The sequence below is a fragment of the Metopolophium dirhodum genome, chromosome 4 (assembly GCF_019925205.1).
Source record: "Metopolophium dirhodum isolate CAU chromosome 4, ASM1992520v1, whole genome shotgun sequence".
NCBI classification, from domain to species: domain Eukaryota; kingdom Metazoa; phylum Arthropoda; class Insecta; order Hemiptera; family Aphididae; genus Metopolophium; species Metopolophium dirhodum.
The window spans coordinates 10652816-10666488 of NC_083563.1; the positions used below are offsets into that span (position 1 = coordinate 10652816).

At 24.9% G+C, this 13673-nt stretch overlaps 1 protein-coding gene and 1 non-coding gene across 3 annotated transcripts in view; both read right to left on the reverse strand.

The window, feature by feature from the left end:
* Positions 1-13673, reverse strand: part of LOC132942273 (profilin-like) — a 71657-nt gene that overhangs the window by 50430 nt on the left and 7554 nt on the right. For both annotated transcript variants that reach the window (XM_061010544.1, XM_061010545.1), the window contains 2 exons: positions 6833-6961; positions 6357-6768 (listed from right to left, as the gene is read on the reverse strand). The gene's annotated coding sequence lies outside the window, so the exon portion shown is untranslated. The remainder of the gene's footprint in view (positions 1-6356; positions 6769-6832; positions 6962-13673) is intronic.
* Positions 2299-2371, reverse strand: Trnat-ugu (transfer RNA threonine (anticodon UGU)). The gene has a single exon. It is a non-coding gene; the product is annotated as a tRNA-Thr (tRNA).

The following is a 13673-nucleotide window of genomic DNA, read 5'->3' on the forward strand; positions in this document are numbered from 1 at the left end:
GCTGTAACATTTGAAATCAAACCAAGGATCTGATTTTATTATTTATTAATGTTAATATAATTATTAATTATATATACTATTATAATTTTCTATTTTTATTTATGATGTACCTACTTAACTAAATTATAAAATATTCCAACTTTGTTTTAACTTTGATTGGCAGATGATATCTTATAGAAAAAAATTAATATTTAAATGATGCTAAGCAACTCCAAGAAGATCTAAATAATTTGTGTATTTTGTTTAAGTGATTTTTATAATCATTAATTTAATTGAATAAATTTGCCACTATTTAATTTTATTTATATTTTACTGCCAAGATAATTTAAGCCTGTCTTAAAAATATAATCAATTATTTGAAGTTATTCTTGACTCTAAACTTTTTTTTAAATATAATGTTGATAATAATATAAAAAAAATAATCGAATAGGTACTACATGAAATACATGAAATTCAGTTAATTAGACCGTTAATAAACATTTTGTATTATTCTATAGTTTGATCTAAATTTGAATAATATGCTCAGTGTTGAGTTTATTTAGATAAATAGAGATTATTAATTTACACAGTTATCTAAGATAAAAATCACCCTTATCTAGATGAATTTATCCAGATAATTTAATTTATTAAACGGCTTTTATTTTTTATAATTTATATAGGTAGATAATTAAGTATTTTTTAAGTAGGTGATTTTTACTAATAACTATCGACATTTTTGATAACATACTATTAGGTTATTCAATATTTCTACGAGCTTACAGAAAGTTCCATAAACCAATATAAAAAAAATTATCCGATAATTTATCTAGATAAATAAATAATTTAGTTATCTTTATCTAGATAACATTATTATAATTTATCTTTATCTTTATCTAGATAAAATTATATTTATCTCGGCTCAACACTGAATATGCTATAGTTCTAGACGTTCTAGTTTGGCACTCGAATAATATTCTTCGAAATCAAAATTAATTTTCTGATCAAAATAATTATCTAAGGACTATTTATGCTATAAATGCATTTTTAAAGACTTCCTCATCATGATATGCATTTAACTATTTAAGCAGTATTTTTAATATTATTCATACATAAAATATTTCTATTACTAAAATTAATTTTTATTTAAATTACTCCATAATTGATTGTCCTGAACTTATTGAATGCTTCAAATTTAAAAATGTGGGAATGTGGTTACTGCTCTGCTCCACAGTAGACGTCGAGTGGGTCACTGTAATGAATGTGTTCAATTTGAATAATTCAATAATTATTTAAAACCAATATACCTTTACGAAAAACGATTCTGACCGAAAACGATCTGGCTGATATTAGTAAAAATATTTTATGATATTATTACTATTAAAGTTGTTTATTTTACTTTTAGTAATCTATTAGAAAAAAAACTGTAATTTCTATACATATATTTTTTTTCATGAAATACTTATGGAAAACATTGTTTTAAATTCTGAATTTAAGCTATAAACATTTTATAAATATTTTACTACGAAATAACTTGCAAATGTACGTGATTTTGATGAATTTTGTATGGCACGTACCATACAAACGTGTGTCTTGTATTTTGTACTTTTATCTTTAATATTTTTTACTGCTATCATAACAACTAATGAGGACCTTATATTAAATTTAAAAATAGCGAAATTTTCTATCAATAATTGGTTAAGGAAAAAAAATTTTTATTTAAAATGTCCCATTAAAATAGCTCATATAAATATAATCGAAAAATGACATTAAAAAAATTGTTTGTTGTTGTTTAGAATTTGGCTCATTAGTACGGTTATTATTTAAGGCAATTTTTAATCTCGTCTTATCCGATTGTTTTAAATACATTGCTATGTTATTTTTAAGAAATATTGATGTAATTATTACTTAAACTATTTTATGTCTTAATGCATATACTATATTTAGTCCGTTGAATAGTATATAGATAAATAAAATGTGCTTTAGATAATGGTGTCCTTAGATAATAAGAAAAATACTGTTAACTTTGTTCTTTATGTTTCAAATTTAAATCATTATAAATTTTCATTGTACAATACCAATTACCGTGGCTGAAGTGTAGGTGTAAATTTTGTGTAATTAATGTTGATGATATTAAATTTATAAGTTATAAATGGTGTTAAGTGTTAACAGAATTATGGGTTCCAAATTATAATTATAAATGTAGGTAAAGAAAAAATAAAAGTTGAGTTTAAGAATAAATAAAGGGCTAAAAAAAAGTTTAGTCCATTTTATAGAGAAATTTAATTCGAAAAAACTGCTAAAAAAATGCAAAAAATAGCTTGCCTCCAGAGAGAATTGAACTCTCGACCCCTGGTTTACAAGACCAGTGCTCTAACCACTGAGCTATGGAGGCTCATTAACGTTCCAGTACAAATAGTTGCATTTAAGACAATTGTATTCTTATAAAAAGCAATATCAAAACATTAAAACTAATTATACCTAAATATTATAATTAATAATATTATTGGTTTTCCGCCCGCATTCCCAAAACATAACTTTTAGGTTGTTTAGAACATCTTTTGGCTTATATTAACCTCATTGTGTCCGTCTGTCCATCCGTTAATTACCAGTGCATAGGTATTATATTTACAATTATTAATATTAAGGTACCTATTTATTATTATAATATTCCGTAGACTAGTAGTTAGTACATACATATAATACTACATAGACACATAGTTACGATTGTTTGTTCAGTTTGCTGTATTAATACTTAACAATTGTTTTACATGAAGTAAATATTGTATACTCTAGCAGCTAGTCTAGCTAGTAGTCAGTAGGTATTAAAAACTATCAACATATTTTACTATTTGAGTAGGTATTAAATATTTAGGCAATAAAAAATACTACAAAAAAAAAAAATACCAAAAAATTATTAAAAACATTCATCCAAAATGTAAAGATTAAAAATTATATTATACCCACTTCAATACTTGTATATTTAATGAATGGCATAGTCAATCCTAAGTCCTAACCTACCTACCCAACTTAAAAGTTTAGATACCATTCATGTTTCAGTGGTCTCACACACTCCTCATAATATATTAGATTAGAATAATAGAATATTAGATATAGAATAGTAAAATTAATATTTTAAATTAAAATTATTTAATTCTATTTATGTAGAATAATTTTGTTGAAGTTCTTTTACTACTAATAGTATTATAATAATGTTATACTAATATTATTCGTTATTACTTATTACAATGTTATAATAATATTATTAATCAAAAAATTGTTGTCTGGGAATTAATACTTAAGAGTGTACAGTTTTTCAATGCAGTTTTTAGTTGTAGGTAGTAGGTAGTACAACTATGTAGGTAAGTAGGTTAGAAATACACCAATACATGAGATAGAAGGTAGGTACCTAAGTAAGTATAAGGTACCTAATTCAAGTGTTTATAAAACCTTTGAAATCATATTATAAATCATCCTATTATAAATATATAAGTTCTAGGTAGGTATAAAAATTACCTATCTAAGCCCACCCCCCCCCCCCCCCCCTAGTTGTGTCAATGATCTAATAAAATAGGTTCTATTTCATTTTTCGGAGCATAGCTACCTATTTTAATACAATAAATTATCATACTTTTAAATTAAGAATAATAAATCATTATTCTACGTTGAAGCTAGTAACTTCACTCTTTACAATTTCCCATGGCACGAGTTATTTTATCCTGTACCTATTATACCAAATTAACAATAATTAGAATTTACATTCATTTTTAATATTCTTCCACACACTATACACACACCCTACACTGCCTCCAGATAACCTAGATAACAATACTTATAATTCTAAAAAACATTGTTCAAGATTCAGAGTACCTACCAATTTAATAATATCAAATATATATTTTACATACCTATAATAAGTTTTATACAGACAAATTATGAAATATATAAGTATATATTTAGTTAACTATTTTATATTTAAATAATTATAATATGGCTATACAACTTATGTAATAATAATCTATATACATTATACATAGAAAAACTGTATAATTTAACAATTATTGAATTATATAATAGGTATTATATGCATAAAGTAACTTTAAGCCTATAGCCATTATAGTATTATACCCATGTTACATACAATATAAGTAAATAGTAGGTATATGCAAGATGCTCAGGACCGGCTCAAGCAAAAAAAGTGAAATAGGCAAAATCAAATTTTTCCGCCCCTAACAATAACATATTATCAGTATTTTTAAAACGCCGCCCTCTTACTCAAGTGCTACTTAAGTGCCGCCCTAGGCGTGGATCTATGTCACCTACTCTTTGAGCCAGGCCTGAAGATGCTACATTAGTTATTTAATAAATATTCTTAGACATATTTTTAGTCAGCAGTAAGCACCATACCAACTATTCTTAGTGTCAATTAACTAATTTAAACATATATATTCTCTGTGTATTTTATAGAAAGTGAAGTTTTGCTAATAGGCATATGCCACATATAACGATAACCAAATCAAAATTTTAGACCAATAAGCTAGACAAAACTGGAAGAATTTGGTTTGACAGATTTTAATTTTGAAAACGGATTATGATTTATCAACAAGTTTACAAGGGAATGATCGAGGCAATTTTGAATTTTTTTTTTTCAGCTGTGATATTCGAGAATAATAATATGATATTTTTGTATTTATATTATTCATTATGACACTAACAATAATTGGAATATTCAAAATCGCCTCGATTATTCCCTAGTAAACTTTTTGATCAATCATAATCCGTTTTAAAAATTAAAATCTGTCAAACCAAGTTTTGTTCCAGTTTTGTTTTCCAGTTTTGTTCTTCCAGTTTTGTTCAGCTTATTGGTCTAAAAGTCACTTTTTTTTCATTGACTGGATCCTCCTCTAGCCTCCTTAAGGTTTATTTTATGATACGGAATTTAAATATATTGAAAACATTGTAACAAACAAAATTAATGTTTGGATTGGTCAAATCTACATTAGTTTTGACTTTTGACCAAACCGGCTTCAGCCCCCTTAATTATTTACAAAAAAGTCGTAAGCATTAATATTGAAATTTTTCAAGTTCTTAAAAATACAATAGATATAAATATTATTCTTACCTATTATATTCAGTAAAAAGAAAACAAGATGTATATTACACAATATAAGCTTCTAACAAACAATAAATTTTACTAGGAACTGTAAATATCACTGTGGTAGTGCCTAATAAAATGTATTGTTGGTAACACAGTGATATTTGTCGGTTTAACTTATACTTTCCATATGACAATTTAACTTGATATACTATAAAAGGCAGGCGATGGAATACTTTATATGCTCATTACATTGTTATAAACAATTATTTTGGTTACATTAAGGACTAAGAGACTAAACAGAGCCACACAGCCAAATTTCGGAAGACTGACTATTGTACATTTGACTATCAAAATTGCACACAGTACAAAGTTAACGCCAAAGTTTAAACATATTCAATTAAAATAATAATTTAAATATATTGTTTACAATGTAAATACATAAAATAACTAGTGAAATATTTAAATTGCTTAAAAATAGCCATTCACTTATAATTTCAAGTTGAGTAACACTAACAACAAATTTATATATAGGTAAAAGGTTTTTTTTTAGGCAAACAAATAATTATTATTAGTTATTAGTTTTTACATACATCAAACAAATGTATGCTGTTTTGGAGTAAACTGAAATTAGCACTTTTAAATTAACTTATATTGATTTAAGTACAAAACAAATTATAAACAAAAATATATTTAAAATTCTAAGATAAAATAAAATAATTTTAACAAACTATTTTTATTGTAAGATAATTTTTAAATGAATTTAAATTGTTCCATCAATAGATAAATATTTTTAAAATTAAATTAAGACAAATTATCATAATAATACAAATATCAATGTTTTAAATGTCTTTTTATGATCCAAATAGTTAACTAAATACATATAAAAATTTCAATCATAATTATGAGCCTTAATAAATTTATAACTAATAATTATTATTTTTGTATAATAACAGTAGGTCATATTCTTTAATGTGAATGCTTTTATTCACAAAATATTATAATAAATACTTTAATATACCTAGTAAAATAATTTGACTTCAATATTATTATATAGTGTTAAATGTAAAATGTCAAATTATTTTAATTTAATAAAAGCCACAGTAATTTTATTTAATATTATTTAAAAAAAATATATATTTAAAAGCTTTACTTATAGAAAAAAGATCTTAAATTGTTTAATTTGTATTTAAAAAAATAATATAAAAATATAATGATTAACATTTTAAAAATAATATAGTATTATATGTAATGTTTTCTACTATATAAGTACTTTTAAACATACCATTACAGTCCAATTTCTTTTATACATATTCATAATAATTAATCCTTTTTGCTGGCTATTTAAGGAAAATAGTTGTATGTATTTATAACAAACACTGAAGTAAAAATTGTATAAATTAAAAACACGTTTTATGAAATAAAATAAAATAACAAACTAAAACCAATACAAGTGTGTTTATCGAACACAAGAACACAACTGTAGCGTTACTATCGGTATTGTACGACTACAGCGGACGGCAGGAACCCTTTGGACTCTTTTGCATGAAGCACTGTGGTTGGCTAAAAAATAAAAGGTTGTTTACCCTTTTTTTTCTTTACTGCACACTGTAAGTCTCTGCTCCCCAATGATATGCGATTCAGTCTGATGGTGCGCACTCGCTAACATATGCCCTGCCGGCACAGATATACCAACACTATGCATAAAAAAAATATAAAAAACTATTTATACTATATAATATAGAGGAAGGGTTAACTTACCCTTTTTTACTGTATAGGAGCCATTTTGATTTTTTGCACCCTTTTTAGTACCTAGAATGAACTAATGCAGCTGGTTAAAAGGGTTGCAACCCCTTTAACTGTGATCACTGCTTAACCCCATAGGTGTTCCTACAAATAAATACCTATTATAATAAATTATGCTGTTAAAACAAATATTATTTATTGACATTTTTTTTTTTTACTGATTATTGATAAATCTTTTTGAACATAAAGGTTCTTATGTAGGTAAAGTAAAGTTAGCTATATGATTTAAGTATTGTAATTATTATTTACATGATTTAAACTTTATTATCTTTATTTTTAAAAAGTACTTCAATAGATGCATTTTCAAAAATATTACCAGAATTAGTAGAAACTGTATCTAGTTATTCTTTTTGTCATAGTAAGTAGAAGGTAATAAGTAATTACTAATAACGATGCAATCTTTATAAAATAAAACCATAATTTTTTTTTTAAAACTTTATTCTAAAAAGTAATAACTATTTTTTATAAACTATTAAATATCAATTATATCAGATAAATTCAAAGGCATCATAATATGTGCACAGTAAAAAATTATAATTTCAATAAAATATATAAAAAAAAATATTGAATTATTTTCAAAATACATAATATTATGATGATTGATGATCCACCTACCTGCAGTTAATAATAGTTGATAAATTAAAGATAAGAAAACTAGTCAAAAAATTGACAAAACATTAGTTGTTGCAATAAATTGTAAAAAGAATATTGAGACAATAAGGTAAGCATATCATTTTTTTTTAAATTGGGTGTCCTGCAATCCAACACCGTCAAATTTTTACTTAATTTATGACCCACTAAAGAAAAAAGGTTGGGCATCCCTGAGTTAAAGAAGAATTAAACATAATTGTTATGCCTATAAAAATGACAAGATTTTATTGATTTATAATACTTACCTAAATTAAATTATCTTAATAAGTTTTTACTAATTACTAATTAGGTGAGGTTTTACATTTTTCAGTTACATAAAATAGTTTGGTTAGTTTTATTTTTGAAGTATTACAGACTACAGTAATGACTTAAGAATTACATTAGATATTTTGTAATGTTGTAATTCACTCATTATTGAATATCAAAATGTTTATTAAGATCCATTACAAAGTTATCATGTTGTACATATACACTGTAATACTGTGTAAAACATAACTAATTAAAAAGTGCATAATTAGAACAATTCTAAAAATGTAATAAACTTATGTTTTCAATAGACAAAAAATGATACTTTGTCATAAACCAATAGTATCACTCATTCGCTTCATGTTTTGTTCTTTCTTTTTTATTCTTAAATAATGCAAAAAAAAAATAATAATAATTAAAAATTGTAAATAAAACATTGTTAATGGTAAGTTATCAATAAAAAAAAAATTATTTAATATATTCGTTTCTGAGAAGAGACGGTTTGTCAACTTAGGATATTTTATATTATATTTATATTGTTATTATTAATATGGTAGCCGGTAAGTTGAATTGATATAAATTGCATATTATCAAATTTCAATATATGTATAATGTATATTATCAGATTATCATAATATATACTGGAGGAGTTTCAAGTACTTTTGATTAATATTTTTGAATTACAACAAAACAACTAAAATTGTTATTCTTGGTTATTTAATTTATAATTTTGACCAAATTTGAACTTAAAATAACTATAAAAAAACTGTGTTTATATATTTTTTAAATTTTTTGATTACAGAATTGACTATTTACGTGGAACATTATTTTAAATATTTAAGCCTTACTTATAAAAATGTAACATTATATAAATATTTAACGTTTAACTACTAAATAATTTGTAAATTTTCAATTTGATAAATTTCGTCTACATTTGAACTTTAAATGCTTATAAAAAAAATTTGCCTATGCATTTTTAATGCTTTTTAACTGCTGTTGTAACAATATATCAGGAGCCTTATAATAGATTTTCAAGCTTTTTGCCAAACGAATACAAATTTATTGACATTTAAAGAAAAAAAACTAAAATAATTGAAAATTGGATATGTCCATAAACAACTTTAAACGAGTCAAACTATTTTGAAAGTATAGTAAATGATAAAATAAACATTTGGTGTAAATTTCAAGTATCTACGTTCATTGGTTTAATTTTATGGTGTATAGAAAATACCAATATAAATATTCAGTGAAATTTTCAAGTATCTACAGTCATTCGTTTTGTAATTACAATAAAATAAGAAAATTGTTACATGAGAAATCGAGTAAATATCAAATGTTATAAAAATATAAATTTCAGACGCTCATAAAAATTTAATTTAAGTTTCTTCTAGACATTTTTTTTTTTGATAAAGGTAGACAAACTTATGAGTAATCTTATATTACATTTTCAAATCTTAGATTTAAAAAGAAAAATTTTTATGAATTCTCAACTCAAAATAATTTGCTATTTTTCGTAATTTTTCCGTATTTTGTCAAAATTTGAACTTTAAATGCTTATAAATAAAAACTGTGACTAAGGATTTTAGATTCTGAGTGAAACGATGAATGTATTGATTTTACAATGATGTGTTTTTTTTTTATTTTTTTTTTTATTTTTGTGTCTGTGTACACGATAAGTAGTCGAAATAATGCTTTGATTTTCGACTTCAGTATCTTGTTCGATGGGAAAGTGAATATCGTTGGTGCATTGGGGAGGTCAAAATTTTAATTTCCCAGTAGTTTTCAAAAGCGATGTGAAAAACAAAAGAAAAATTAAGGAAAAACGGGAATTTTTACGCAAAATCGATTTTTAACAAAATCGATCTTGGTTATTGGTGTAACTCTAAAACAAATGACCGTAGATGCATGAAATTTTCACTGGTTGTTTATATTTGCATTTTCTATACACAATACAATTTTGAAAATAATTTGACTTTTTTTGAACTGTTTACGGACATTGTCAGTTTTCAGTTTTTTTAAATTTTTTTTCTATAAATATCAATAAAATTTTATTTGTTGGGTAAAAAAGCTTGAAAATTTAATAGAAGGCTCCTAGGTTATTGTTTCAAAGGCAGATGAAAAAAATTAAAAATCCTTAGTCACAGTTTTTTTTTATACACGTTTAAAGTTCAAATCTTGAAAAAATACGGAAAAATCACGAAAATTTGCAAATTATTTTGAGTTAGAAATTCATAAAAAATTTTCTTTTTAAATCTAAGATTTTAAAATCTAATACAAGATTCCTCATAAGTTTGTCTAACTTTATCAAAAAAAAAATTTCTACAAGAAAGTCAAATTAAATTTTTATGAGCGTTTTAAATTCATATTTTTACAACATTAGATATTCACTCGATTTCTCATGTACCGATTTCCTTATTTTCTTGTAATTCAAAAACGAATAACTGTAGATACATGAAAATTTCACTGAATGTTTATATTAGCATTTCCTATACACCATACAATTTTGAAAATATTTTGACACTTTTTGAGCTGTTTACGGGCATTTTCAGTTTTCAATTTTTTTAGTTTTTTTTTCTATAAATATCAATAAAGTTTTATCTGTTGGGCCAAAAAGTGTAAAAATTTAATACAAGACTCCTGATATCAGTTAGGTTAGGTTAGGTTAGGTTAGGTAATACCTTAAATGCAGTTCATATTTTAACATACCTACTGTATACGGTACACCTATAATATTCCATTGATTATCAATAAAAATAATAATCAACACGTAATAAAAAAATTGCGAAATTCAAGGAATAATTTAGGTATTGTAGGTATTGTTATTATTTTGTGTTCAAACTTGTGAGTTGATTACTTCAATTCCTAGAAACGAGTTAATATCTGAATTTAATTAATCTACAGCTGCTATAATACTACTCAACAGTCAACACATTATTATTATATCATTTAGTTACAGACGTAGTTGTCTATATTTATTTATTATAATATTATATAGTAATATAATATAATATAATATAATATAATATAATATAATAGTACACGTATGTACAAAGGTTTTTGTATGCGGCCATACGGGTACCTATATGTAATATGTAAAACAACAATAATATTTTATTATATTATAACCCCATTTTATTTTATTTTCAAAATAACTTCTTCTCATCCATACGCTAGTATATACCTATCAACTGATATAATTAAAATTCTAAAAATTCCAATATGTGGTGAAGTAACTGGAGACTGATTTCTAGGAAAAAACCATCTAACCGACAATATTATTGTCATAGTATGTACCTATTATTTTAATGTTAAGTTTTTTTTTTTTTATTTTATATTAATTAAGCCGCGGCAACTTAGGCCATTAGGTGGTTTTTACTGTGGGGGAGGGTAACACGTGTTTTTGGTTTTGGATGATTTTTTAGTGGGCACCCGTAGGTATCTGCCATGTCCGGGTGGGGGATGACGGCACTTCTCTCCGGACACCATGACGTCTTGCCCGAAGAAAAATTCCACCCACGACTTAAGTTTTGTAATTTAATTTGTTCGACCCATCTAGAAAACTATAAAATAATGCCATATAGGTAGGTTTAAATCCCACGTCATTTTTATTATAAAATTAAGCTATTTTTGTTTCCAACACAAGTTATATTAGATGGGAATTGTATTGAGATAAAATCTAATTGGAAATTAACTTGCAAGCGATTTTTTTATTCAGCTAATGGACTGGTCAAAACTTTTTCCCCCAACTAAAATTACGCAACTCAATTTATATGTTACCCTATATGTACCTAATCTGATAATAATAATGAAAATATAAATTATCAATCGACAATCAATGTACAAAACAGACAATAACAATTTTCTTAGCAAAATTTCAACAAATGTCATAAATTCAAATAAAAACAATATGATATTTTCAGATAAACATGTCAACATATTATTTTGAAAGTTGTTATCAATGTTCTGGATAATATAAGAATAAGAGTACTATAATAGTAGTCAGTAGGTACCAAACTTGTTAGTTAATATCAAAGAGTATTAGGTATCTAAATATATTTATAGATAGAAGTGGTATTACTTTATGGGGGATCTTTCCATGAGGGTCATGAGTCATGACTCATGGTATTATCAATAACTTACACTATAAATAGTCACTAAGTACTAGGTTAGACGATAAAAAATATAAATTTAAGAATTTAGACATGGGGCCTATAAATAAAAATGTATTTTAATAGGTCATGATTTGGATTAATCAAAGTTTATTCTTTAGTGCAGTCATTACGATATCTCAAGATTGACTATAATTTATTATGTACCAAATAATTAAAATTAATTTAATGCACAACAGTATTAGGTAAATATAAATTACTTTAAAATCAATAAAATGTTATTACTTTTATAATTATTAAGTACTTATTTAGTTATTTGTTATCAACGTTATCGTTTAATGTCATAAATCATAACAAAATACTAATAATATATTATAATTACGGTAAATTACGTTATCAAATTTTCAATGGAAATTAAAAATTATCTCGGTAGTTCACTCATTAAATATTTATTACTTACTAGTATTTAATTAAGATCAACATTTTTAATAGTCCTATACAGTTAAGTATCTGTAAAAACAGTCCCCACTGTCCAAATAGTTTCTTAAAAAATTTTAATTAAAAAATCTACAAGCTTACTTTAAATGTAAATTGTTAAGGGGTATGAATAATATTGAAAAATTCTATGAATATATATTTTTGTATTTCCAATAATATGGTTTATTGAGTGGTTTGAGAGTAAATACGCCTATCAATATTGTAGAAGAGAAGTTAATCTATGCCTGTTTGGCTGTTTATAAGTCAATTTTCGATATTTTAATTATTAAACTCAATAATTTAAATTCAAAAAGTAAAATATCACAAGTTTTAGAGCTAAATATTGGACATTGAAAATAAAATATCTTAAATCGACTCCTATACAAGCCTGGATCAACTTATTCTCTCCAATTTGTATAATAGGTGTTCATACAGTTATGTTACTCAGTAAGGTATATTATTGGAAATACGAAAAAGTTTCAGTGTTTCACTAAAATTCACATTTGTAATTAGTGTGTAAAATGCTGCGTTACTGTCGTTACTGATATGTGCGTGCACGCTCAGCGCTCAGCTATTATATAATTATTATTGTATAAACATTAAACAGTCACTCACACTAATGATCACTTACTACGCACACATATTTTATCAAGCCGCATGCACACTAAAAGAAAATTGCCTATTTTAAACTCCTTAGAAACAGTCGGTATTCATACCACTTTTAAATTAAGTATAATTAGTAGTAATATAAAAAAGAGTGTAAGTGGATGTCGCTCTGCTGTACAGTAGATTAAAAGTGGGTGACTGAAATGCATAGTGTTAAATTTGAATTCAATGATAGATTATCGATTCTGAGCGGAGACGGTCTGTCAGTCTAGAATATCTGGATATTTCATATTATATTTATACCTATCGTTATTACTTATTAGTTATTAATTATTATGAATATTATTATAAAATGACAAAAAAATAACTAAAATCGTTATTCTTGGTTACTTAATATGTAGGTAATTTCGACAATTCTTTGTATGTTAATGATTTTATATTTTTGGGTTTAAAAATAACCTACTTACGTGGAATCTTGTTTTAAATTTTAAATTCTTAGCTATAAAAGTTGAACGAAAAGTATTTACGGTAACTTGTTTTAGTGTTACACCAAAAACCAAAATCGATTTTGTCGGAAACTGATTTTGTGTAAAGATCCCGTTTCCCTTAATTTTTAATTATCTTCCCTCCGTTTTTAAATTTCGACCTCCTCAATGCACCAACTAGATTCACCTTCCTATCCAACACAAACAGAATACTTATCGTGT